This window comes from Anas acuta, chromosome 1 (genome assembly GCF_963932015.1).
Source record: "Anas acuta chromosome 1, bAnaAcu1.1, whole genome shotgun sequence".
NCBI classification, from domain to species: domain Eukaryota; kingdom Metazoa; phylum Chordata; class Aves; order Anseriformes; family Anatidae; genus Anas; species Anas acuta.
In genome coordinates, this window is record NC_088979.1 from 61826635 (window position 1) to 61852434 (window position 25800).

General features: G+C 41.3%; 1 protein-coding gene and 1 long non-coding RNA gene across 5 annotated transcripts in view; both read left to right on the top strand.

Annotated features, from left to right (window-relative positions):
- The window catches only part of ATP11A (ATPase phospholipid transporting 11A), a 123711-nt gene that overhangs the window by 3319 nt on the left and 94592 nt on the right, over positions 1-25800 (top strand). The window lies entirely within an intron of this gene.
- LOC137854827 (uncharacterized) lies at positions 2845-9368 on the top strand. The gene is made up of 2 exons (XR_011095415.1): positions 2845-7447; positions 9201-9368. It is a non-coding gene; the product is annotated as an uncharacterized lncRNA (long non-coding RNA).

Here is a 25800-nt window from a genome sequence, read left to right on the forward strand (position 1 = left end):
ACGTTTGATATCACGTACTCTATATTAGAACACAACCTCTCTTTCTGGTTGTGGTGTTTGCATCAGACGGTGCACTTCTGTCTTACCCTTGGGCTGTCTGGGTGCTCCCCGAAGATGAGCCCTGCCCCAGGGAGGGCAGCCCGATGGTCCGAGGAGGCTGAGTTAATGTGCCCTGTCCCATAAGCATCACACCGAGCCTGCTCCACTGTCAGGGCTGAGAGAGGCTCGTTAGTTAATATTAAAGCAGTAAATTATCTGGGGTGGGGAGGGGGACTACACATACTGTCATAATTAACACCGTGTTCATGGAAGATTACCTCCTGTTTTATGGCTGGATTATTTGGGATACTCGTTAGATAGCGTTAAGCAATATATTGTGCCCATGTAACTGCTGTTGCAGTAGCTTTGCCTGGTAATCTGTTATTTTTTCGGTTTATCTTGAGACTTCTGAAGTTCTTTATAGCCGAGAGATAGCTAACTCTTAAAATAAGTCTTCATACCTTTTCTAAAAGGAACGTTAATTTTCCTGAGCTTAATAAAACATGTGCAAGTATCCTGTGTATTCAGATAGCTGTGTCTGAATGTGGATTTGTGTATGTGGATTCGAATGTGCCCGGGCAAGCTGGGAAATGTCACTCTTAGCATATGCTTGTTTTGGACACTAGACAGTCACCGAACATCTTGCAGCAGAAGGCAACAGCCTGGGCTGTGTTTGTGGGACAGCTGGCCCCTCATCACGAACTGCTGCTGCCCAGGTTGGTGCCTTTGGATGGCACAGTAAATAACCACTGGGTCAAAGGTCCGTATCACTGAACTCTTTTGCCTCTATTATGTGGTATATTTAGTAATCCTGCCGCTTTATTGCTTCTCCTGTTACTACTTGGGGGTTACAAAGCTGGGTGTTAAGTATTTGTTGCCCGTGCAACTATCTCTAAATATGTATAGCAGCAAATAGAGTTTGACTTCCAAAAGGAAAGTGATTTATTACAGCTCGGTCCCCTGGGAGGCTTCTGGTCTGTTAGTTCTGCAGGTATTTTAGGAAAATCTGCTTTTGGGAGGACGGAATAAACGAGTTTACAAATGGCTGCTGTATTTTCTGCGTCTACAGAAGTGGGTCAACTTTAATCGTAGTTTGAGAAGACGATCAATCAGTCTAACCAGAAAGTTGTTTTAGGGGTTTTGAGCATCTTCACCACTACATTTCATGGTAGCCTGTGAGTTTTGGTCACTGATTAGCTGATAATGTTTATATTGGCAGAATGATTCTGGAACTGTTTTCTAATCAATTTCTTGAGTATTTTATATGTAGTCTTGATATAAACAAATGAATACTGAACTTCACTTTTTTTCATCTGTAGTGTTACCAACCTTTGTATCAACTGCTTTGGCCTGAAAGCTGGAGGAACTACAAGCCTCAGTGCTCTGAATTACTTGTCTAAAAGATGGTCCATTTATCAAGCATTTCAGAGGACCTCCAGTTTTCTGAGCTCGGTTAATACATCTGAGGGCACGCTCCCATTCCACTTCTTGCCTTTCCTCATAATCACTCAGCTCGCCCTGCACTTTTGCAGGCTGGTGCCGAATGAGCGCTGTGTAGAGGTTTCTTATTTGGGGTGCCTGTTCAAATGAATCCTTTTTTTCTTAGCTGTCACTGACAGTGAGATAAAAGGGTTGTTTCTTTCTTCCAGCAGTATGGTTTGACAGAATTTTAGGCTGTTTTAAATGCCATATAAACGTGTTGATGTCCTGCCTGTGTTCAAACTTTCCTAACTGTACAGGAGATGTTCTCAGTAGGGGCTAGGCATGTGCTTACAAGCCAGTAATCAGTATCTTGCATTTTTTAAAGTGTTTGTTTCTATCCCTGGTATGTAACACACTTTTGATAATCTCTTGTGGATGTCAGCGTCGCGATGTCTTCTTGATGCTTCCCATCTCGCCTTTCAGCTGTGCTGTTCGTGGATGCCGGTTGTTCTCGGTGCAGGAGGCTGACAGAATGTGTCTGAACAGCACGGGTAACTCCTGAGTTCCTATCCCAATTCCTATTTCCCCCGGCATCGTTGCCTTGTTATTCTCCCAATTGCTGTTTTTCCTGGGGAATTGCTCTGTATTGTGTGCTGACTTGATGCTTCTCAGCCCAGCTTTTTAAGAGGGGAAGTTTGAAAGCTTTGCTTCCCTCAGGAGTTAATTCTGCTGAAAGCTGAGTGTGGCTGACAGGATTTGGTGCTTCTGCAAATCCAACTAGCTCTTGCACACTAGTAGTGACTCTTTTTATTGTTCTTTCTTGTTTTGTAATGTACTCCTTGGATGTTTCACTATAACCTGAGGCAAAGCAAACAAACAACACCCCCAACCCAAAGGAAAGGGAGAATTGTGTGGACGTTGTTCATCTCCCCCACCCCATCAATTAGCTAATTTATACAAGAAAAACTTTTTTTTTTATTTTGAGACTAACTGAATGAAAATAGGACGCTGTGTAAAACATTCGGTGGCTTCTTGCAAGTGAACTTTTATAAGCTGGTTGCTATTGACTACAAAATATTGCTCACCTATACGCAACAGATCGTTCTGCAATTCCAACTCTCCAAATGAAATGTTTGCTGCTATCAGAGTTTGTCTCAGTGACTTAAAATAGATCAAGAACTCCTAACCTTGCCATTTTTAGCATCAAAAGTACATGCAGTTTTCCTTCGGTGATGAGAACTGCATAGTCACTTCTGTCCTTTGTCAGTTTTTTGTATTGAAATATAATTTTGGTCTTGGGCCTCTTCTAGGGGACAGCAGAACATCAATACTGAAAGCAGGAAGCCTCTTCAAAATCGTTCTTGGGAATGGAAGAGGGTAAGGTACAGCGTAGCACATTATAGCTAAAAATCCCCGTTGACTGTTTCTCATTCATTCTTCGCTCCTGTCACACAGCAGTAATTGAAACCAGAAAAGTGGCAGGGTGAAGTGGGATTTTCTAATGAGTCAGCTTTTTAAAGCTGGAACACTTAATAAAAAAATAAATATAAGTGGGTTGACAAGTGAAGGGTTCCACAAATATAATAGCTGGCTGCTGCTTGCCCTGTCAAGGTGGGGATAATAGACTCGTTTAAGCTCACCAGAGTGAAATACAACTGGGAAACAGTTGTGTTCCCGGGGTGCTGCAGCCTGCCCAGCAGTGCCGTGCCTCCTCCGTGTCGCGTGCAGCAGTGGCAGGGAGAGGAAACAAAGCAAGAAAGAGGGAGCAGATGTTTGAGCACCTGTTATACAACTGGATTTGATGCTACCATTTGTTTGTTTTTGAACGAAAGGGCCTGCCTCTCATCATTTTAAGTCTTTTAGCCAGATTACGTTTTTTCCAGAATAATACTACTAATTCTATTGGTTTGCCATTACCCCGTGTAATGTAGTATTTCTATTTCTGTAATTGTCGAGGGACGTTTCAGCTGAAGTTCATCCCGAGCTGAGGCAGAATGACACTGGAATGCTATTATCCTCCCTGCCATAATTGCCATGGCAACACCTGCAGGTAGACGAGGCAAACCAAGGATCCCTTTTCTGTCACACAGATATACCACTTCTGTGTTTCTTCCCTCTCGGTAACGACTCTGAGACCCTTGTGGCACAAGCGTGCCCGGAGTTGTCACGAAATGTGCTCTGCTAGCTTTTGTTCAATTTAAACTTTGACTCTAATTTTGTAAATGTCTGTTTTGTGATGCTATCTTAAAAATGTGTGCTTTCTAGGAGAAGCTGGCAACCCAGCCTGGGTTATTTTAGGAGATGGATGGGATGAGCCAGGGGCTAGGGAGTTTGTCTGGAACTTCACAGAAGACCATGGGCTATTAAAGCACTCACATATCTTTTACGAACCTGGATGTTAATTTCCCCGATCTTCCTTCAGCTTTCTTTACAACAGGGATGAGAGTACTGCCCAGCTCTTTCACAGAGAGCAGTTTTAAGGGTAGTTCAAGGCTTTGAGGTAAGGAAACACTGTCACAGGAAGAAAACTGGGTGCCAACACGGGCCTGTAATCCTTGTCTTTAGCGTGCCTTTTTCTTTGCTCTTAAGTGTTCTCCACTGCCACAGGAACTGCATGCAATTTCAGAGAGCACACGTGCACACCTCTGCAGGTACATGTAAGTGGTGGAGGAGTACAGGGAGTGTGTGGGGAATAATCAAGGGGAGCAGAAGAGAAAGCAACGTTAACAATTATGCCAGGTTATGTCTAGTGACTGAGGCATACAGTGAAATTACATTCTGGGATGCTTATTATGTTACTGTTGTAGCTCCTTAGAAGCATGAGAACTGAAGAATGGGGAGGTTTCATAGGGACACCTTTCCATTTATTCTGCTATTCCCCGTAGATTATCTTCTCTCTTTGAAATATGAGACTGGTTAATTTGTTTCCTTCATTAATCATTACTCATCTAGATGCAGGGTGGGGTGAGGGGAGAACAGTGTTTTGTTTTCCTGGTGGCACTGACTAATCTCTTTGCTTCAGTCAAAAGAGGATTTCGTCTAACCTATTTAAAATAGGGGATTAAGGACAATTAGGTTCTTCCCCTGCATCACTGCTAAGATAGGATGTTGTGAAATCCTCTGAAAAGCACATCTGTTGAAGCACCAGTGAAGTTTTGCAAGATTAATGGTAATAATAATCAAAACAGTTATGCAGAAAAAGAAACTTTATGTGTGAAGTACGTGTCCAGAAAGAAATGTGGATGTCCACAAGAAATGTGGATGGACAGAGGAGATGGAAAGGAATCGAGCTGTTTGCCCAGTAGCTTTCTGTCTCTAATGCTTCTAATTTATGCTGTGAAGTGGATGTGTAGATGAACTGAAATGGATTTCTTGTTCTCTGAATTACATTAGCAACTTTCAGTTCATTCTTAGCATTTTACGTAGCCCTCCGTATCTTTTCAAAGTACTATTAATAAGTTGCTTGCACAAATGAACATCACGATGAAGTACAAACACTAATGCTAATCTGTGCTTGCATACTGATTTTTGTGCCACTCATAATGGTTATGTGGCTTCTCTTCAGGTGGATCTGAGCTGGAAGTGGCATTTGAATAACTGACATTAAGCTGCTGTACTTGGTAGGAGGTCATTGCGAAATAAAACCATGAGAAATACTACCACTGTTGGAAACCATGATGTGCATAAGATGGCATTAATGTAAAAGAAAACAAATTTTGTGCATTTCAGAGGAGATTTGGATAAAAGAACAGACATTTGGTAAGTGACAAATGACTTTCATGAGGTGTGGATAGCACACAGCAAAGCTGCAAAGAAGATAGTGGAACGATGCCACAGAAATTGCTCTTGTGACCTTACGCTTAATACTGACCATTGCAGGTGGGTTACTGATAATCACTGTTTCTTTAGGTTTGTTTCCTCCAGAACAGTAGTGTAGAGGGTCTGATCTACTCTTACGTTTGAATGATAATACACCTGAAGAAGGATGAAAAAGTTGAAGAAAGGTCAGAAAAAGCTGAAGTCTGTTTATTTCATCTTATTCGTGAGGTGACTTGGGGTGGGCTCTCTGGCCCAGGCTGAAATAAAGTGTTTCCTGAGCGAGTGGAGGTTGGGGCTCTAGAGCACTCAAGCTGACTTCAAGGAAAGTTGTGGTCTTCTGTTAAAATACATCTGATGTCTTTGCTTATGGCTTTGGCTTGATGCTATGCCAGTGCATACCTTAGGCCTTCTGATGCTGTTATAACCCTAGCACTTTGTAGGCTATTGTAAGAACTTCATCTGCATATATGGGCCAGGTATCAAACTTGACTGTCAGGTGAGGGAAAGGGCACATCAGTCATCGGTAAAGTACAGCAAAGGCAGAGGAAACAGATTGTTGGGAAAGCTGATGTACTACTTATTCTGCTGTTTCTTTATTTTATTTTTAAGAGAGAGCAGACTATTTTAAATTTCACTGTTACAAAAGCTCTTATAAGCCAGGCTGCCATTTAATCTTCCTATAAAAATATGCCTACGTAGAAACAGCCCTCTTTCATTATGTGAAATATGATAGGTATGAGAGAAGATATTGCAAAGGTAGGCTCAAAGCAAGTGTATTGACCAAGTCATAACTAAAAGAATAATTAACTTTTGTGCTGATGTTAGCAGAAATGTAGTATAAATAAGTTCAGGGAGGGCATTTTGCTTTGCTCAAAAAGGCTCCCTATGCTATAAGCAGGTTTTGATTGATTAATGTTAATGCTTTTCTTCAGGTTAATGTTCAGCATTTTCTCTGTAAACATGGAATGCACCGAAATGCTAGCGCTTCTCAATAGCATTTGGTGTTACAGATTAGTTACAGTTCCTTTCTAGCAACTTATGTGTATCCTTTTTTGATTTATCAGTGAACTTTTAAGATTGCACTTACAAAATCTTTCACGCTCTAGCCTCCAGGACAGCAATATAAAACTTTTTGGAAAGCTTAACTCTAATAAAAACAAGCTTCTCTTCACTGGAGTTTAAAGAAGAATCAAAAATTTTGCAGCTAACAAGTATTGCAAATGTTCTCAAGCTAATCTAATGTTTGAAAGTCTATATGCTGGATTTTAAATATGCTGCTCAATTGTTGAGAATGTTTAGTGTTCGTAGCCCTTTTTACTGAATTTTCAACTAATTCCTGGCTACCTTAAACTGGAACAGCTCTAAGAGTTTGGGATCAGCCCACTCTTCCCTGTTGACTCTAAGCTGTTCACAGGAATGTGTATCTATCCTCTGTACAATAGATAGGTAGCCACTTAAATACGTGGCTGGTCTTCGGTATCATAGTTGGGAGTTAGGGGTGGAGAGGGCACTAAAGCTGGGGCTGAGAGGGACTTTGTTCTTACCACTTCTGAGCTGCTGAACTCTTTTACCTTCTAAGACTACAAAAACAGACAGGGCTCTCATCATTTCACCTGCAATGCTGACGTGTTGCTCATCTGAACATGCTGAATGTTCCCTACGTGGAGCTGTCGGGTGACCAGGTATACTTGTTGGCCAGGAGGTGTCTGTGTGCTGGCAGCAAGAAAAAAGAAAGGAAATGGGGGAAGCTCTGTCCTCAGCCCAGCACTGCTCGGTCACATTAACGTGGTGCATAAACACGCTGTCTTCTTGATGCCTCCAGTTCTTGGCTGACGTGAGGGGTTTAAGCCTGCATGCTTAGTGGCTGTAGTGATGTAGAAATGAAGGGAAAGCTTCAGATGCTTGTGTGAAGCAATGCGCATGAACATAGGCAGGTACAGACAGAGCTTTGTGAAGGGCAACCTGGCTTGTGGTTTTGCAACTCCCTTCTCTTTTAGCCTGGGAGGTCTCCAATTTGAAGTGCTTGTGTTTTTTTTTTTTAGGAGGGTTCCAGCCTCTGACTTCTTCCCGAAGAAGTGGGAAGGCTACCACGAGCATTTTGACTTCCTATGTTAATGGTATCTGCTGAAACTTGTTCAAAGAGCTTTTCTGCCAGTGTATGTATAATGTAAGTTAAATATATAAATGACTCCAGGCTAGGCTTCTGCTGGGTGTGCGGAATGAAAATACCAGTATTCCCTTGCCATTTCCCAGTCTAGAACAAACTTTAAGGCATTTAAAACTAAAAGTAATAATGCTTTTGCCCAGGCTTTTTGTGTGTGTGTTAAAATTGACAAAAACCAGACAAGGTCTGGTTGAGTCACGGTTGTAGCTGAGTCACGAGGTGAGACGTCTGTGAATGCTTTCAGTGCTTTAAGACTCGTAAGACTGCAGCAGTGGCTTTCCAGCTGCTTGCCTTCAGCCCCCAGTCAGTGCTCGGTGCTGCTTATGAGGGCTGTTGTTGTTGTTGCAGCAGCTGCTTGCTTGTGCAGCTTGGAGTTGACCTTGGTGTTAGGCAGGCAGCAGTCCCACTCTACTCTGCACCTCCAAATCCACATCTGTGCCTTGGAGGCCTCAGGATGAGGTGGAGATGTGGGTTTTGGGGCCTCTGGGGAGCTCCCTGCCTGGTGTTGGGATGCCAAGATCTGCCTTGGGCTGGGAAGGCCCCGTTGTGGCCCTGCCTCTGCTGCAGTGTAGGAGTTGGAAGGGACCTCAAGAGATCATCGGGTCCAACCCCCCTGCCAAGGCTGGTTCCCTAGAGCAGGCTGCCCAGGTAGGCGTCCAGACCGGCCTTGAATATCTCCAGAGAAGGAGACTCCACAACCTCTCCGGGCAGCCTGTTCACTTGTTCTTTTCCCTCCTCTTGTGCATGTGCTGTTGGCTTGTTGAGATACTATAATTTTACTTCACAGAGTGGCAGACCAGGGGGCAATGAGTATGAGGGTGCATTTCTGAGAAAGTGACTTGCTTAGGGTTTGAAGGTGCGGTGAGTGTAGTAGGAGAAAGCTTCGCTGTGAGGGAGGGAGAGCAGCCCGGTGCTGGGGTTCTCCAGGTGCTGATTCGAGCTGGGATGTAGCAATACAGCAAGGAGATGACCCATGAGTCAGGGCTGATTTGGCAAGCTGCTGACAGCCGTGAAACACCAGCTTCCCTTGTGGATAGCATGTGGCATCAGATGAGGAGTAATTGGGAGAGGAGGGATAACACATCACAGGAATGACAAGGTATGACTTATGGTATGAGGAGAAGAATTTGGGTACTGCTGACTGGAGGAGGGAGCGTTACTTAAAACCCAGGCACCCTCCCCAAACCAACCCTGTGATGTGCAGTGTCTGCTAGCACTTGTGTGCCACGTGGTTTGACCTTCCCAAAGCTCCAAGTGCAATCAAAGCGTAATGACTGGGGGGAAAATGGAGCAGCCATTATATGCTTAGCATCTCTTCCCGTGTGCGTATGAGAACATGTTTTATTGAAACAGGGTTGCTAGCCAGCACAGGCATCTTCTGTCAGGACTGTAAAAGCCCCGAGCACCTTCAGCCCTTTCACAGGCAGCTGTGGGACACTGGTGACAGGAAGCTTAGTGGTTGTGTGAAGGCCAGCATCAGAAACATAACAATCAAGGCTTTCTCTGCATGGAGACAGGATCTACCTGGTCTCTTTCACTAGGGATATTGCAATTTCATTTATTTGTAAACTGAAAATAACTATTTAAACTTTGTATTTCTAAAACTTTCAGAGGGTGGGAGGGAGGGAAACCATCGTGGATTAAGATAAGCAGCATTTCAGAAGCCCTTTGTGGCCGTATTTCTTAAAGGGCCTTTGAGCAGAGCATAGTTTATCAGATTGCCATCTTACTGATTTGTTCTGGGTTCTTCTTTCAGCGCTGGAGAACAGCAGTGTGGTGTAGGAGCACAGATCTCCTGTGAGGGTCATCCTGCCCGGCCTGCTCGAAGCAGACCGGCTACTGCCAACAGGAGGTTGGACCGTTCGCTGCTTTGTCTAGCAGACTGTATAGTGTGCAGAGCAATAAAACATTTGTTTCTCAAGAATTTTTATGAGTCTGATATAATTTTTAATTCTTTCTATAAAAAGTGACCAGACGGCCTGGAGAGATCCCTTTCAACCTGCGTTGTTTTGACTCTAAACTAAATTACCATTAAGCAAATCAACAGTTCTTGAAGATGAAAATGTTTTCTTGCCTCTCTTGCAGCCATACCATGTTTTTCTCCAACCAGATGGTACTAAGACATCGTAGCTTAAAACAGGCTCCGTGGATGAAGCTGTGCAAGATCTTAGTGATAACCTACAGACTCAGCAAGTTGTTATTCTGAGCAGTAATTATACTGCGTGGTGTGTTTGTTCATTCATGTTTTAAAGATTGCCATAATAGAGGCTCACAGCAACTTCCCTGTGTACAAGAGCTTGGTAAAAACTACCGTAGGCGGAGTTGAGGCTTTAATAGCAATGAACCTGACCAGGTTAAGGTATTTCTCCTGGCTCCTGTTATTTCAGTTTAAACAAAAACCTGTAACAACCAAAACTGCAGTTGGTGCGTACCCTTCCCCATAAAGAACTTAATTTGGGAGCTGCTGATGTGTAAGCGTGGCCTGAGTGGCTGGAAGAGAAAAGCTGCTGGCCTTAAATTAGTAACAAATGGTGTGAAAATGCCTGTGCCCTTGAGACTTAAGCTTGCCGGTCTCAGCTTTCCTGATGAGGTGCCTGTGTCCCCGTGGCATGCTGTCTGAGGGTGCACATCCTCTGAAGCTACTCCGGATCTGCTTTGGGGTTTGGAAACGAGGAGTGTGGGAACGGGAGGAGGAAGTGGGAGGCGATGGCGAGTGAGCTCAGGCTGTCCATGTAAAGAGACTTACTTATTCAACCCTATTACCATAAAATATTGGATCAAACCAACAGGCTGTAAGCTGTTCCTGAAAGATTTCCTACTGCGGTGAGAGCCTGACAAGCATCTGGGAAGTTTCTGAGGCCCTAGCCTGGGTAAAAGATGGCAAAGATCATTTGAGTATTTGGAAGGAAAATATGAAAGGAGACTACTTGATCTCAGTATACCTGGCTCATGTTTTCCTAAAGTAGTTTGGGGCATGTGAACGCAGTGGATTTCTCTCTCTGTTTTAAAATTGTAGGGAGAAAGAAGGTGAAGGAGTGGAACAGAGGGAGCCCTGAGGTGGAAGAGAAGCCGGAGCACTTGATACCGCGTGCTTAAATCATGTGGTGTGGCGTGGCCTCCTGCGGTTTCTGAGCTGGTGGCTGAGGGACATTGGGCTATAAATACAGCTCTGTCCTCTACTTATGTGGTCAGCTGGAGCTGCCTGGGACTCTTACTTAGAGCTGACCACTAAATTGGCAAATTAGGGCAGCGTTCCTGCTGCTGATTGGAGTGGGTTTTTAAAAAGTGTATGTAGATTCCCTTTGCCTGAGTGGTTTAAATTGTGGGATGCTCTCTTGAAAGATTTTGGTTCTAAAAGAGGAGCTGGAAGCTTTGTGACAAACAGCTCCAGGATGTAGGTTCTGCCTCCTCTTTTTGAGAACACTTCGGAGGGATTAATTCTCCTCCTGTACTGGGCTCGGCCTTTCCATCCAATTACATTAAACAAGTAAGCTGCTGCTATTTGCTAATGGAAATGAAACAAATGTGCTTCAATTCTGAGCTCACCTTGCAGAGCACACGGGCACGCAGTGTGTTTGCAGCAGCCTTTAAAGCAGCGATGTTCCTGAAAAGGCTCACATCTTGAGGCTTGGCTCTGGAGTTCACACCAGGAAGGACACAACCCTGGGTCTGGATGGCATCACGTGGCTTGCTGAAGCACTGTTTGCTCAGTTTTGCTTCTTCAGGTGGTTCAGGATGTGCTGTTCTGTGCACTGAGTAACCTTCAGGTGCTTAGGCCCAAATGTGTCTTACTCCAGCGCCTCAGTTTCCCTTTAGTACCAGCTCAGCTAATCTTACTATGGTTCCTGTCTCTCCTGAAAAGATTTACCTACAGGCCTCTGCCTGCTCAGGTCTCCTGTTTTATCCTGTCTCTTACCTTCCTTATGTTTTTTAGACCTGTAGACTTTCTCTGTAGCTTTTTTCCTAGCTTGCCTATCCTCTCGCAAGCATCCCTTTTGGGCTGCTACAGGAAACAGGGCAGCGAACTCCAAAGGAGCTCTCCCAGCCTGGCAGAGAAGTTGCCTCCCTCATCCCCAGGAGTCTGGAGCTGATCTGGGTCATCTGATCCCCAGCTGACACAGATCAGCTGTTTGCGTGGTGGGTCTTGTGCAGGACGGCTGAATTGACCCTCCTTTCCTTGGGGGGATCCTGCTGCCTTTGGGGCTTGGAGATCTGCAGCCGACTGAACACGCTGCTGTTACCTTCCTCTGGCTGAGCTGAAGCACATGACTGGAAGGATTAGGCCGTGCTCAGTTACTAAATATATTGTTGCCTGACATTTCCCTACTAAATAGAAAAACACAAAGCTAGCCGTCTCTCCTAATGATAGGAATACCTTCTGTTGGCGGACAACAGTGCCAAAACTTTTTTTCAGGACCTTCTTGAGTTATTAGTGCAGGCACTGGAACACTTCTGTTTGTCTAAATCTTGCGCTGATGCTTGGGCTGGGGAGTTCAGGGTGCTGGTTGCTCCTGCTTCACTTCAAATAAAACTTAAAATTTGGAAGCTCACTGTCACAGGCACGTGGCTGGCAGAGGAGCTTGTGGTGCATTATAACGTCCTCTGACTGTTACTACAAGGCCTCCACATTCTGCATCACCCATGGGTTATCACATGAGCATTACACTCCTTTAGATCTAGATGAGTTAGATAAGGCAGCTTTACATGTTTAAAGGTAAAAGCGTTTGTGGCAGAAAGGAGATAGATTTGCTTTTATACATACACAAAGCTGGTAAACTCATGTGACTTGCAGCATGATGTACACTGATGGCAAGCTGTATGGGAAAACAAATGGGTTGTCTTCTTGCTTTACTAAAAGTGTTTTTCCTCCATGTTACTCAGGTAGAGACATGTCCATTTTATGGAAAACTACTTGACACATGTCGACCTCCAAGCGAAGGGATAAGCTATCTTGTGTGGCTGCTGCTTGTCCTGGAAAGAATCAGCGGTGAAAGCTGGGCTGTCAGCTTTATTTGTGTTTCCCAGCCGCTGCCCACTTGCCAGCATCTTCTAAGTGTTTTAAATGTAGCTTTCGTATTTTTTCTAATGCATAACATTTGTATGCAGTGTTTCTTGTGAAGATGCCAGAACAGCCATATAGTAAATATTTAATAAGAATAGTAAAGATTTCTTGTTCTCAGCGGGCTGAAGTCCTGATCTAAAGGAAATTGCCATTCTAAATTTTTTATGAAGTGCTGCACATAATGAGACTGAGTTTATTTGGTTTATGATACGTAGATGGCAGGAGGATCGGTCTCAGTTTAGTTAAGACATAAACGGTGCAGGTAAATTTTAAGCATGGCTTTTTAAAAAACAGCAACTTGAATTCCATTTGATGACTGAGGGCACTCTTCATCCAAGATGACAGCTGTACTACAAGTTGGATGTTGGGTATTGTCTTCTGTTGCTCCATGTTTCAGCTGACCGAATTTTAGGAGAACTTGCTTTGTAAACCTTTTTTTCTGAAAAGCATGAAGTGTTTGCTTGAATGTGTTAATAATGGAACTGTCACTTAATTTTTTCTATTTTTTAAGATGGTAAACAGCTATCAGCTGACCTTGGAACACGCACTTTGCTTGTGATTTACTGGTGTTTAAAGATGATGATTGCTGGCATAGCTACAGCTTAAATGGAAAGGGAAAGCGCACAATGCATGCGTGGCTGATACTTTGAACATAGAGCTGAGCACAGGAAAACACTGTTCCTTGTTCAACTGCAAAACGAAAGTGTGCAGACTTACTGAGACTAGGGAAGGAGTGAACAGAAATGGGTTGTGTAAGGTAAAGGAGATAAGGATGTTACAGAAGACAAAACTGTGTGAGTGCCCTCTGTCCTGAGACATAGGAGCTCGAAGCAGAAGCTTGTGGATGTTTAATCATTTGAGACACCCCTTACCTGGCCCCTTTCCCATTCCTCACTCCCATTGTTCAGATTCTGTTGCATGGAGTGAAGAGCACTGAGACTGAACAGAAAAGTGAAGATCTCTGGGGAATGTAGGAGCTCACCTACTTCTCAGAGCAAAGGGCCATCCATTTGAAGTGGTAGCTGTCAGCTGAAGACATGCTTCCTTTCAACATCACCATATTCATGTGTATTTAGTTATTTTTTTCCCTGGGGACCACAGGTCTCTCTTCAGGGATAATAAATTTTTGTTACAAACCTGAACCTGTGTTAAAAACGGAAACATACTGAGATGGCCCTTCCCCAGTTCTGGGTAAAGAAGATCTGGTGAGAAATCTCTGTAGTTTTTGAGATTGCCTGGCAAATAAATGAGAACTGTACTTCTTAAAATACAAAGCTCAAACATGCTTTCTTCTGTACCTTAGCAATGCAGAGTTTATTTATGATACTTTTACTTTTTTAAATTTTATTTGCTAGTATTAATTTCCAATCTTGCTTATTATACTCCAAACAAGAGTATAAGTCACATTTTATAGGTTTGAGTGTGTCTGCAGCATAAGTTCATATTCTTTATAAAATACATGAATATGTCCAGCAACTCTTCAGTGAATTTGGAGATATCTTTTTTTTGCAGACAGGGAAAGACGGATCCCAAGGATGCTCAAGGAATTTAAGCACCATAAAAACGAAGCTTCTGCTTTGTTTCATCTCAGTAGGAATGCAGTATTGTCTTTGCTTTTCTTTAAAATAAACTCATCCTTAAGCCATTAGAGTGCGTGTATATATCTGGCTGTCAGCTTTCCACTTCTGTGCAAGTGAGCTTTCAAAAAAAGTAGTTCGAGGCACAGACATTACGTTGCTCTTGAAGTAATACCCTCTCTGAAAATGCTGATAGTTATTCTATTTTAGGAGCCTGATATTGTTCTATTTTGGGTAGGACAGGAAGATAATCTTTGATTTTTCTTTAGTGTTTTAGATTATAAACTAGTCTTAATAAGTACCTGAACACTGAGTTATTTTAACATCATGAAAGCAGTTCTAATGCTTTTTTTCTTTGAACTGGTCATTAGATTTGGCTTAATCTGCTGTAGCTTGCTTCAAAATATGGTGCCGGTGTGGCTTTAAGTGGTGGACGCTGTTAGATATGAGAAATATGACTGAATCACTCACCTTTGTGATGGTGCTGATCCCTCAGAAGATGCATGAAAGCAGTTTGGCCAATGGCACACGGTATCTTTGCCAATTCTTTATCTCTGACAGGGGACCAAAATAGAGCTGTGCCACTTAACTTCCTAACAGTTGTTGGGCATCCTATATCCCTAATGAAAGATAGAGGAGACGTGTGCGTGTTGTCATTGCTTGAGCTGGAAAAAGTTGCAGGGCTTAGTTTTTTGTATTCTGAAGCATCTTACTGGGTAGGCTCATTTTACAATTTATTTTAAGCTGTCAGTGTTTGGGGGGAGATGAATATTCAACAGTATATTGTGTGTATATACATATGCACATGCATATAAAGCTATTTTTTTTGTGTGTGTGTGGAAACAGAATGTATGCTTTACATACCAAGGATATGGATATTAAGAGGAGGAAACGAAATGACTAAAACAGAGATGCATCACTGTTCCAGTTCCCTGTATTTCTCCTCTGAGAGTTGGAGCCTTTTCTGTCTCCCTTATTTGAATGCATCAACTCTTGGGCTTCTGAAATAATTTTGCCTTCAGCCAAGTAATGCTTTTTATTTAATGTTACATGCTATGTCTTTAGCTGTTTTGTTAAATCATTTGCTTTTTCTGCAGATTTCTAACTCACATCTGATTGAATCCACGGGTTTTCTTGCCACTGTGTGAGCTTCTAAGAAATGCGTTTCTTTCCCAGGTTTCATACTCAAGAGACTTTTTATAAATGCCTGTAGCTCTCTGCTGTACTTTCCTGTCTGTATCGTCTACAAACTCTTTTAGCATACTCTAAGTGTACTGCTTTCATGGGAAGGCTCATTACTTCCTTCAGGTTGGAGGAGGATCCTGTGTCTTACGTAGGAGCCATCATATTCACGGCTGCCTTTAAAGCCCATCCACCACGTGGTAAGGTAACAGCAGAGTTGATCCGAGTTCAGCTCTAAATGGTTGGCACTTCCTTTGCCAAGGTGCAAGCGTGAACCTTGAGTATGTGTGTGATTCTTTAGAGTACTAGGAAGAGGTTGGGTCTAGAAAATGAGGTGTTGAAATGCCTCTGTGACAAAAAAAAATCCAGTGGTTTTACTCAATTTATCATAATAACTTCAAAATGTTGTCCTATTTTAATGGGCCTTTTTTTTTTCTTTTTAGAAGAAAGCTGTTGTAAGCAAAAGACACTGAAATAAATTACTGTTGCTCTGTTCAACTCCTTGAAATAAGGAGGGAGGAAAATACCCAGGTTCAGATGGCCCCCCAATTAAAATTCATTGCCTAGAGCAAGGATGGTATAAGCAGATTCTGCCAAAATGGTTAATGATCAGATAGCTGTTTGCAGTGAAAGCTAGGAAAAAAAAAAGCTGTCCATTGAGCAAATGCTTCTGTTGTTGAAAATCCTAGTAGTATTCTTGAATGTTTCTGGTTGCTTGCAGTTGGATGCAGGTGTTTGTGTTGTCCTTGAACTCTCTTCCTACTTCCAGTTCTCTAATGTGACTGTGGGTCATGCACTTTTACCATTCAGATATCATAAAAACAATTATCATTGAAAAGTGATAGGTAGGCAATGAACTGCAATTCAATCTGGTGTACAGAGGTAAACTTTTAAAATACTACACAACACTTGGTTGTTTGTGAGAACTTACCGTGTGGGCTTCAATTTCATGCATTTTCTATTTAGAAGGTTTGAAGAATGACAGACTTGTCGGTGTTGATCTTTAAACCGATTAATCCCAAATTCCACAAGTGGTTTTGATAGGACACACTGAAAGGTACTGCATGAAGAGAAAGAAGTCTTTCTGATATCTAGGAATCTGGAAGGTATCACGAGTCAGGAAGCATGAGACCAAGGGTATTGTTTCTCAGCTCGTTTCTGCAGAATTCCCTGAAGACAGTGATTGCAGCAGAGTTATGTTTGAAAAATGCCTCCCTGATGAATGCACTGTAAAGTACGTTTTGTTCTCCTGATTAGCAATATTACTGTATAACCGCAGTGCTAACATTAGACTCATCTGCTACTACAGAGATACTGATAAAAGCCTCATCAGGAGAGAAAAGAGTAAGGCAACAGCTTGGATAGTAATGGCTGTTGCTTATGGTGCCACACTTACAACATTGAGCTAGAGTGGTGCGACTCCTGGTCTGATATTGCTGCAGTAGAGATGGAAATGAATGGAGGGGGAAGAAGGTGTCTTGCCTGCGTATAGTACAGAATATTTTTGAAAGTAAATTTGAGGCTTCCTTTATCTATCTTCTGGATCTGGTGGTAATGCATACTGTTAACACCATTTGGGAAAAGGTAAACCTGCTCAAGCATGGTTAGGTGAACCGTTTGAACCTTAAATTATTATTATTTTTGTTTATTGGCAGTTACTATCCTCTATTCAGTATTGCAGTCATCAGAAAATTGGGATTTTATCTTAGAGGATAAATCCCTCGTGGATTTATCTCCTAATACAATCTTTGTTCCTTGTCTGTGCGTGTGTTGGAAGCTTTCGTGTTGTAATGCATCTCGTGTGCTGCTGTTACATGTTGTGAATAAATAACTTCATGCTCTCTACTACTGGCATAGTTTTTCAATGTCTTCTATGGAGCGCCCTTCCCATTATGTGCTCTCCAGCAACAGTACTGTCTCCAGAAGCTTTCTTCCTTCTGACTAATACTACACACTGTGAGTCTGCTTCAAGGGGAAAGCGTTGCTCTCCTGTCTCTGGTCATCTGCCCTGCTGCTGAGAAAGTTGAGCTTGACAGGTGTCTCCTGGTGTCAAGTAAACTCCGGCCCTTTATTCACTGAGATTTTTTAAGTTCAGCATCTGTGTTGTTCTTCAATATATTTTAGCTAAGACAAGTCAAAGGCACCAGAAACAAAGGGCTCTCATTGGTTCTGGCATGCAGTTTAGAGTTACCAAGAACAAGATTAAATTGGTTTAAGCCCTTAAGTGCAAATGGGAAAATCAAAGATGAAATATCCTGAGAGGGCATCCAAGCATCTCAAAGCTGAAAGGTGGCCTGCAACTGATAACTCTACATTACCAAGAAGAACTGGTGAGTTGGGTGACTAAAAGAACAAGCTGTGTTAGACATTTAGTTAGCAATTCTGATGTAGTCGTTTTGTTACGAAAAAAGATCATTAAGATTTATTATTTTGGTGGTCTTGCCCTGTGTCACTTTCTGGACTGACCTATAAAAAGGCAGCTAGCTATTCACCTGCCCTGTCCTCAGGAGGATAAGAGCTGATATATATAATTGCTATCAGGTAGGAATTACAGCTTTAAAAGCAAACAAAAAAACCTAGTAACAGTCCCATACTTGTTGAATCTGTTCAAGAATCCTTGTAATTTTGGCCCAGGGAGAATAGCCAGGTCGATATTGGGCATGCTTTATGACTTGCCATTTTCCAGTGTTGATAGATTTGGATGATCTTTAGCAATAGTTGTGAAACCTCTTGTTATATCAATTTCGTTGAAGTGCTTTTTGCTGTTTATTTCTTAACTATGTGAAAGCAGGCTTCTGGACAAGACAAGCAACTTGGCCAAGCAACCAACCTTGTGGCAACATTGAAAACTAGAATCTAAGCGAATGCTCTCAGTAGACTGGGCTTTCTGTTAAAACCGGCGATGATAATTCTAAAAAAAAAATTTCAAACTTTTAGGAAAAAAAAATCATGCCTAGAAAATAAAAGATTTTGCTTCTGTCCTTCTAGAAGCAATGACTATATACTTGGAGGGAGGAGGGGAGCATACTGTAATATGTCATTATTACTATAGTAATAAAGCTATTCCATGCTCTACTTGCTTTCATGCTATTAACAAAATGCTGCCACATTATATTACTTAGTTTCTGATCCGTGACTGGAATTTTTCACCCTTCAAGCAGGCTGAATTCAGTGATCTGATGCCCACTTCATTATTTCATGTGCAAAGCCAGATGAAGTGACATAGTAGCTGTAGGCTATAAAGCTTTGACATTTCAAGACTGCGCAGCAAAAGGCATCGAGAGGCTGACAGCTAGCGAAGTGCATCAGAAAGGCCTACCAAATTAAACATTGTGCAACAGTTCAATTTGATCTGATAATAAATGGAGTGCTAGCATTTTGCTGTGTGCTAATGTTGTTTTATGGAAGTGTCCAGGTTAAACTGTGGTTTCTACATATTTAGAGAGGAGCTAAACCGAAATTAGTTTGAGACTACAAGTGAGAATTTAGCCATTCTTACTCTAACATAGGTGGTTGTTAAGAGGCTAAGAAATGATGATGGAAATGGGGAATTGAAAGAAAAATCTCAAAGAAGCCAAAATCGTGTAAAGGGTATGTCTCAGGTAAGCAACGAGTTTTTAGGTATCCTCAGGAGCAGCCTAATACTGTTGGAGAGGATGAATTTAGTGTGCTGGGATGTTGCATGCTGGTGAAGACACTGAAGTGATTAGTGAAAAACTGAGAAGGAGCTGTCATAAGGCAATGTTTGAGAAGTCGTATTACTAAATGAAGGTGGGCTGAGCTGTTAGATCTCTCAGGAACCTGCAAAGGGACTGAATGGCTTTTCAGTAACTACTGGGAAGTGTAGGAGGGGGCAGTTCAGGGTCTGGTGAATGAAAAATACAAAGATTTTTAGTCCTGAGGATTACAGATGCATTCTATCTGGTGTCAAAAACTGCTGCATAAATAAGCAAAATGTAAAAAGTATGCTAGTTTTATTGTAAATGGCCTTTTCCCATTTCTACTGAAAGCTGTAGAAGTTTCTTTGGGTGGTTCAGGAAACGATGAAAGCCCCGAGGAAAAATATTTTGTCCCTTTCTTCTTTCTTGTTGCCTCTTTCCTGAATGTTAATGTTTCAGCAAACAAAGTCCTCAAATGGTGTGCATAAAAATGGAAAAGCTGATTTAAGAGCAGTCTTGTGCTTTCCTCAAAAATGCTGTGTACCTTTGTAAAAATAATAATAAATAAACAGATATTCCAGCGTATTGTTTTAAAATGAGTGTGCTGATGCTAGAAGCATTTTGAGGAACTTGGTGGAAGGAAGATAATCAATGGGACATGGCCATATTTGGGTGCAAACAGGTAGGAATTGCGTTAACCCAATTGTCCTTAATCATACAGCATTCTCCTATTAAGGCAGCTCATCTGTGAGTAACGTAAGATGTGTTACTTGATGGGGATCAAAATATGCCTTAAAAGGAGGTGGAGGGGTATGGTAATGGAGCTCTGCTGTTGACTGCCTAATCGGAATGCTGACATTTTTTTTCAAAATGCTAAAAAAAAAAAAAAATGTGGTCGTAGCAGGAAAACGTATTTGCTTTCAAAGGGGAGAAGGAGGAACAAGTCTCAACTTGGTGTAATGTAAAGACAGCAGTTCAGTCATCATGGATGTTCCTCGGTCCTCTGCCTCAGTGTGCAAAGAGGATATTATAGTCTGAAACAGGGCAGCAAGTCTGATTTAAGATGCTACTCAGCTATCATCTTGCAGATGTGACCTGTATTGTACTATCTGGCGTCCTTGTGTGAACACCACCACCCTAATTTTTTTGGTGTAAGACTTACACTGGCCCCCTCTTCCCAGAAACCTAATTAAACCTTATTAAAAACAGTGAAGCTGATTAAGAAGCAGTGAGGAGGTGCAGCTGTGAAGGTAAGAGCCTTGCATATGTCATGAAGACAGCGTATTGGAGACTTGGAAGTAACATGCATCAAAAGAAATATCTACTGATCAGGTAGTGAAGAAAGCTGATGGTAGTAATCTTTTGAAGAGCAGAACTTGTATCTAAGAGAAGAGGAGGAGGAAGAAGAGTGGCAAACTTGAAATTAAAACCATACGGTAATAACCTTCAGCCTTCCTAGCACACTGCCCACTGCTAGTGTGAAGTCCGTCAAGTGACCGGAGCATGAAGGAGCTCTGGAGCGGTGCTGTTTCAGCAGACAAGCCACGTGAGCTCAGACAAGCCACAGTGCAGCCTGCTGTGGAAATTCCCAGACTCAAAGGTCCTCTTGCAGGCTGTGGATAAGAGGAACTGTCTTTTAATAGTGAGTCAGTAAGATGAATAGGAGGACATCGCGCGGACCAGATGATATTCGCTGAAGTTGTAAAGCACCTCAGATACAGAAGTGTCATTTTTAATCTGTGGTATGTAATCTGTCACATCAGGCTGTGGAAAGTACAAGTGTGATACTCTATGGGCCTAGGAGGGAAATAGATCTGGGAGTTGGAAGTAAAGTGTAATAGATTCAGCAAACACACAAATATAGTGAAGATTACAGCTTTTTTTCTTTTTTCGTTTTTCTTTTAGCTAGAATTTGTACCTCATAAAGCAGGTAGAATCTGGAGGAGGGGAGGGGGTGAAGGGGAAAGTATGGTATAATAGCTGGTATAATGCACTTTGATTTATTTAAAAAAAATAAATAAATAGACAAGACCTCCTGCCAAAGGCTTTTAAAGGCAGTCAGTTGTTGTGGGTTAAGAGGAGATGCCCCCTCCTGTATTAATAACTTGGTAAAAGATGAGAAAATGGCAAGATTATAAATGGTCGATTTCCACAGAGGTATTGCCATCGTAATCTACAAGGCCCTCATGTGCCCTCAGGAAATCCACACATCTGGAAAAGGGAACAAAATATGCTGACATCCAGCTAGTAATACAAAATCAGACAATCAAAATTGATTGTGAGAACAAAAGGAAATCAGAATACAGAGAAAGGGAACAATAAATAGCTGGTGAAATTCAGCATTGATAAATGCAAAGTAACACATGCTGAAGGAAGAGGATGCAAACAATTCTGCTTATGTCTGCCATAACAGAGAGCTAGCTGTGATCCTTTGGGAGAAATTGTATAGTCGTTGCGGGTAGTTCTTCAAAAGCATATGTTCTCTGCTCAGTAGCTATCAAAAATGGAAACGATGGCAGGAGCCTTCAGGGATGAAGTAGAAAAAAGGAACAGAAAACATCATTACTGTGATTCCTTCATGCACTGGGTATTATATGTGTATTTGGTCACTACTTCAGACTGTGAGTAAATCTAGTAAGGGTGACTGGGATAATCACTATGGTGTGACTTCCATTTGAGGGAAAGCTAAATAGGATTGAGCGGTGAGGAAAGTTTGTAGCTAAAACATAATCGGGATTTTTTTTTCTTTTTTTCTGGAAAATAGACCTGAATGGTATGCTTTTCTTTTTTTGTAAGTCCCGTCACTTTAATGCAAGGGATGTCAGTCACAGGAATGACTGCACGAGTATGGAAGGATGCGTCGCATAGTGGATTTTATGAAGGGTTCAGAAGATCTTAGAGAAGATTCCCAAATGGTAAAGTTGAAGGATTGACGCTCTAAGAAAATAAAGCACTGCAGAAATACCCAGATTTTCAAGGCTGTTGTGTAAAGTATCAGCAATTCTATGAATAATTGTCTCCTGTGTAAAACTGAAATTTTGGGTTTATCTATATACAAAGGTGAAAGTGTGGGCTAGCTTGGGCATGTGAGCTTCGAAACCTGATTGACAGCATTCTTAGTAGAAGTATTAGTAACTTAGAGCACTTACCTACAACAGGAGAAGCTTTAAAAGCAGCCCAGCTCTAACTTAGACACCTTCCTTCAGGCCTGAAAATGTGAGAGCCTTGGCCACAACTTTCACCTTCGCAAAGGGAAGGATCTCGTTTCCTCTTCAGAGAACCCGTGAGTGTTTCTGGGTCACGTTGATGGCTAAGCCGTTGCTTTTGTGATGAAGAATGCAGGTGTTACAACTGTGGTTATGGAAAACGTCTGTCAGCTTGAATGATTCATCAAATGGTTGAGCTGAGCAGTCTCATCCTTGTAGGTGGTGGTGGTTGATGAGCACCTAGCGTAGATTGCAGTCAGGTATTACGAGTAGTAGAAGAAAAAGCTGATCATCTACTGTAAACTGCCAAAAAGTAATTTTCATTTTTAATTTGATGTGAGAAATTGAGTCTGTTAACACTTCGTTCATTTTCCCCCAAACTGTAGTAGAAATTGATGTTTTTTTGGGTAATACTTTCTTTTTTTTAAACTTCATCAAGCTGAGAATATAATATTGAGAATTCTTTTCACGTGGGCTAGATAGTTCTGGAAAACAGTTCAGTTTAAAGCTCTGTATTTTCTGTTTAATGCTGTCTGTACTTACTTAGGTGCCATGCAACTCAATAAATTATAGCCTATGCATTACAGAAAGGTGATAAATAGGCCTCCCAATTTCTTATGGCATCCCAAAGAAAAAATGTAAAATAAATTACCTTGTCATGTACGTAATTGAACAAATGTTACAAGGCACTAAAAAAGTTGGTTCTCAAAGCTCTGTCTGTACCACGATGATTTACTTTAAAGAGAAAAGTGATTTGTTAAACTTACCTCCATCTCATGCATATTCAACCTGATGGAAATGATTTTTCTCAACGTGAGCTGTGTAAGCGTGCACATTAAGTTTAGAAAATACTAGATCTGTAAGTAGGAAGAATGGGAAGCCTGCTAACAGTAATTCAATTAAGAGACACTGCGGGCTAGGAAATGATGTGGGGTTAGTCTTTCTCAAACTCAAAAAAAGAAAAAAAAAAAGCACCACAGTTCTGATATCGCAAGTATCATTTTTTCTTTGGTTTACACTTGTATCAGTTCTGTATTTTTGTACTGCCCCCCTCCAGTGTGGTTTATTCTCGTGCAGATGTCATTTCACTGAGCCCTTCGTCCTTTGGCTGACCTGTTCTGGTTGCACGTGCAAGCTCTTCTGCTCATCATCTTTTCCCAACCTCACCTGGTGTCTGAGGTGGAGGGGCAAATTCTAAAATAACTTGCAAGGTAGATATTAATTATGGGAAAGGTGATTTTTTTTTCTTTCAGATAATATAAAAAGCAGCATATGATGCCCACTGTTCTCGGGATAAGAATAGGTCTTTCTACTGACATGATCTTTATTTGCCTGTATTGTGTGCTGATTGAGAGTAACTGCTTCTAGTAAAAAAGACGACCTGAGAACAGTAAGTATAAAAATAGATATTTCCACTGCATCTCTCTCTCTCTCTCTCTCTCTTCTCTAATTGATTTAGAATTGAAGGAAAAACAATTTGGGGACTGTCAAGCACAAGGTAAAGCAGCTTGTAAAACACAAGGCTGGAGTTAGTGAGTAATAAAAAAATGTCCCATAGCTGCAGTATATAAACAGCAAAAGCTATACTGACAGTAAGTAAAAACTGATAAATGCCATGCTGTAAGCCACAGTAGAGAGACAGCTGGAGACAACTGCCCTTATACCTGATGGCTTGGGGTATCTTGCTTCTGTGTTTTCACCTGTGCATCTTTTTATGAGGGTGAGCTGTTTAGGTTGTTTTCTGTTTCATATCAGTTTAGTGCTCATCACCCTTTGCAGAGCGTCAAGTTGCAACTAGAATAAGTGTTCTTTTTGTAAAAGGTGGGGGGAACACCTCAAATCTTTCAAAATCTTGTTCTTGTATTTTAGGACCTGTATTCAGGAGAGGAGAGCAGCAGAGAGGACAGCAAATGATAGAGTTGTATTTTGGATTTATGCAACTTTAATGGGCTGGAAACATTGAAGAAGTCTTGTTCTCGATGCTTTCTACGACTGGTTATTTAAAGCAGATGTGCTGAAATAGTTAACCTAATGGAAAAGATTTCTGAACAGTCATCAGTGAAATGTATGAAAAAATTGAGGTCACTTTTTAGCACGACAAACTCTAAACTAAGTTTTACGTAATCAGGGATAGTCTGATTTAAAATACAGTGCTATATTTAGAGCTACATCCAACAAACTCCAAAGGGGGGATTGATACAAATTGAGGATTTTGCTTTACAGTGTTAGAAATTGTATCCTAAGAGGACTGCTTCTGAAAGACTTTTTTCTCCCTCAAATGAAAATCTGTGAAAAGAAACTAAAGCAATAGTTGAGTCTTCTGGTATGCCTCAGTCTGTTACAACTGAGGATAATCTGCAATTCTGTGAAACTAGCTTTTTTCCACATGGAATGATTTACATAGCAATAAAATGTAATTATTCAAGCTGGATTTTTGATTTTGCATTTTTAAATCTTGTTATAGTTTCCTGGTCTGGCTTTTTTGAATTAATGTCTATTTAATAGTAGAAAAATAAATTTACATCTTTTTATTTTTTGTTGAACTGAGACAATAGTTGATTATTTATATGGAGATGAGGATTGTTTACCATCTCTAATGTCTGATATACTGAACTTTTTCTTTAATAACAGGAGGTCACCTAACTTTCAGATACCTATATATAGCTCTCTAACATTTTTATGCACCCTTCTGAAGATTATTCCATTTTTATCATTTTTTAAGGAAACTAAAGCCTTTTCAAAGCTTACAAAACACTTCCTCTGGTAGTAATCATGGTTGTTTTTCCAGCTGCTCTGAAAGTTTAGTACTGGCCCAGCACTGCCCTTCAATCTTTGAATGTGCAGAATTTCTTAAAGGCTTTCTGTCAGAGGGGAATTAAACTCCAGTTTAAAATGCAGCCTAATCCATACTAGGTCCAGATTTTTTAAATAAAAATGAGGTTTTGCAGTTTTTGCACTGGTTGTGTTTCCTGCAGGAGCGATCTGCAAACCAGAGACAAATGTTTCTTGAGTTTAATTTCAAATATTCATTACTAATTTGCTGTCACAACTTAAAATCTTCCTATAGGAAGAAATATTTTAGTTCATACAAGAATACGTGTGGAAGTCAGCTATGACAGGTTTAAGATTGCAGTGGACTGCTGCAGGTTTGCCTTTAGGGACTGTGACTGGGAAATGATTTATTTAGAGGTAAAAACGTTTGGCTTCATTTGCAGTTTGTGTGGATGCCAGTTTTATCTCTAGGCGAAAAGCTTCATGAAATCAACCCCTGATAATTTTTCTTTGTGAGAAATGCCAAACTTTATTGGTTAAAGTAATTACGGATCCTTTTATTTTTGTTTTGTGTGCTAACTGACACTCTACAAAAACATGACCGCCAGAGTGCTTCTGTTGTGTTGTTTTTGTGGCTTACCATTTACATAGTAAATTGCTTAATCCCATTTCCTACTTAAGTATTGTCACAGCAGTCGGTGCTGTGTGATATGGGTCACTGCCTAAAATGACAGACATGTCTTTATCTGAGCAGAAGAAATAATATGTGAAGTGGTTAAGACTGGTAGCCTTTCTGAAAGGTAGATTTTCAATGGTTTTTGCTTTTGTCATGTTTTTTCCTCTCTCCTCCTTACCTCAAGGCATCAGATGTATCAAATAGTTGAGAATTAATCACAAA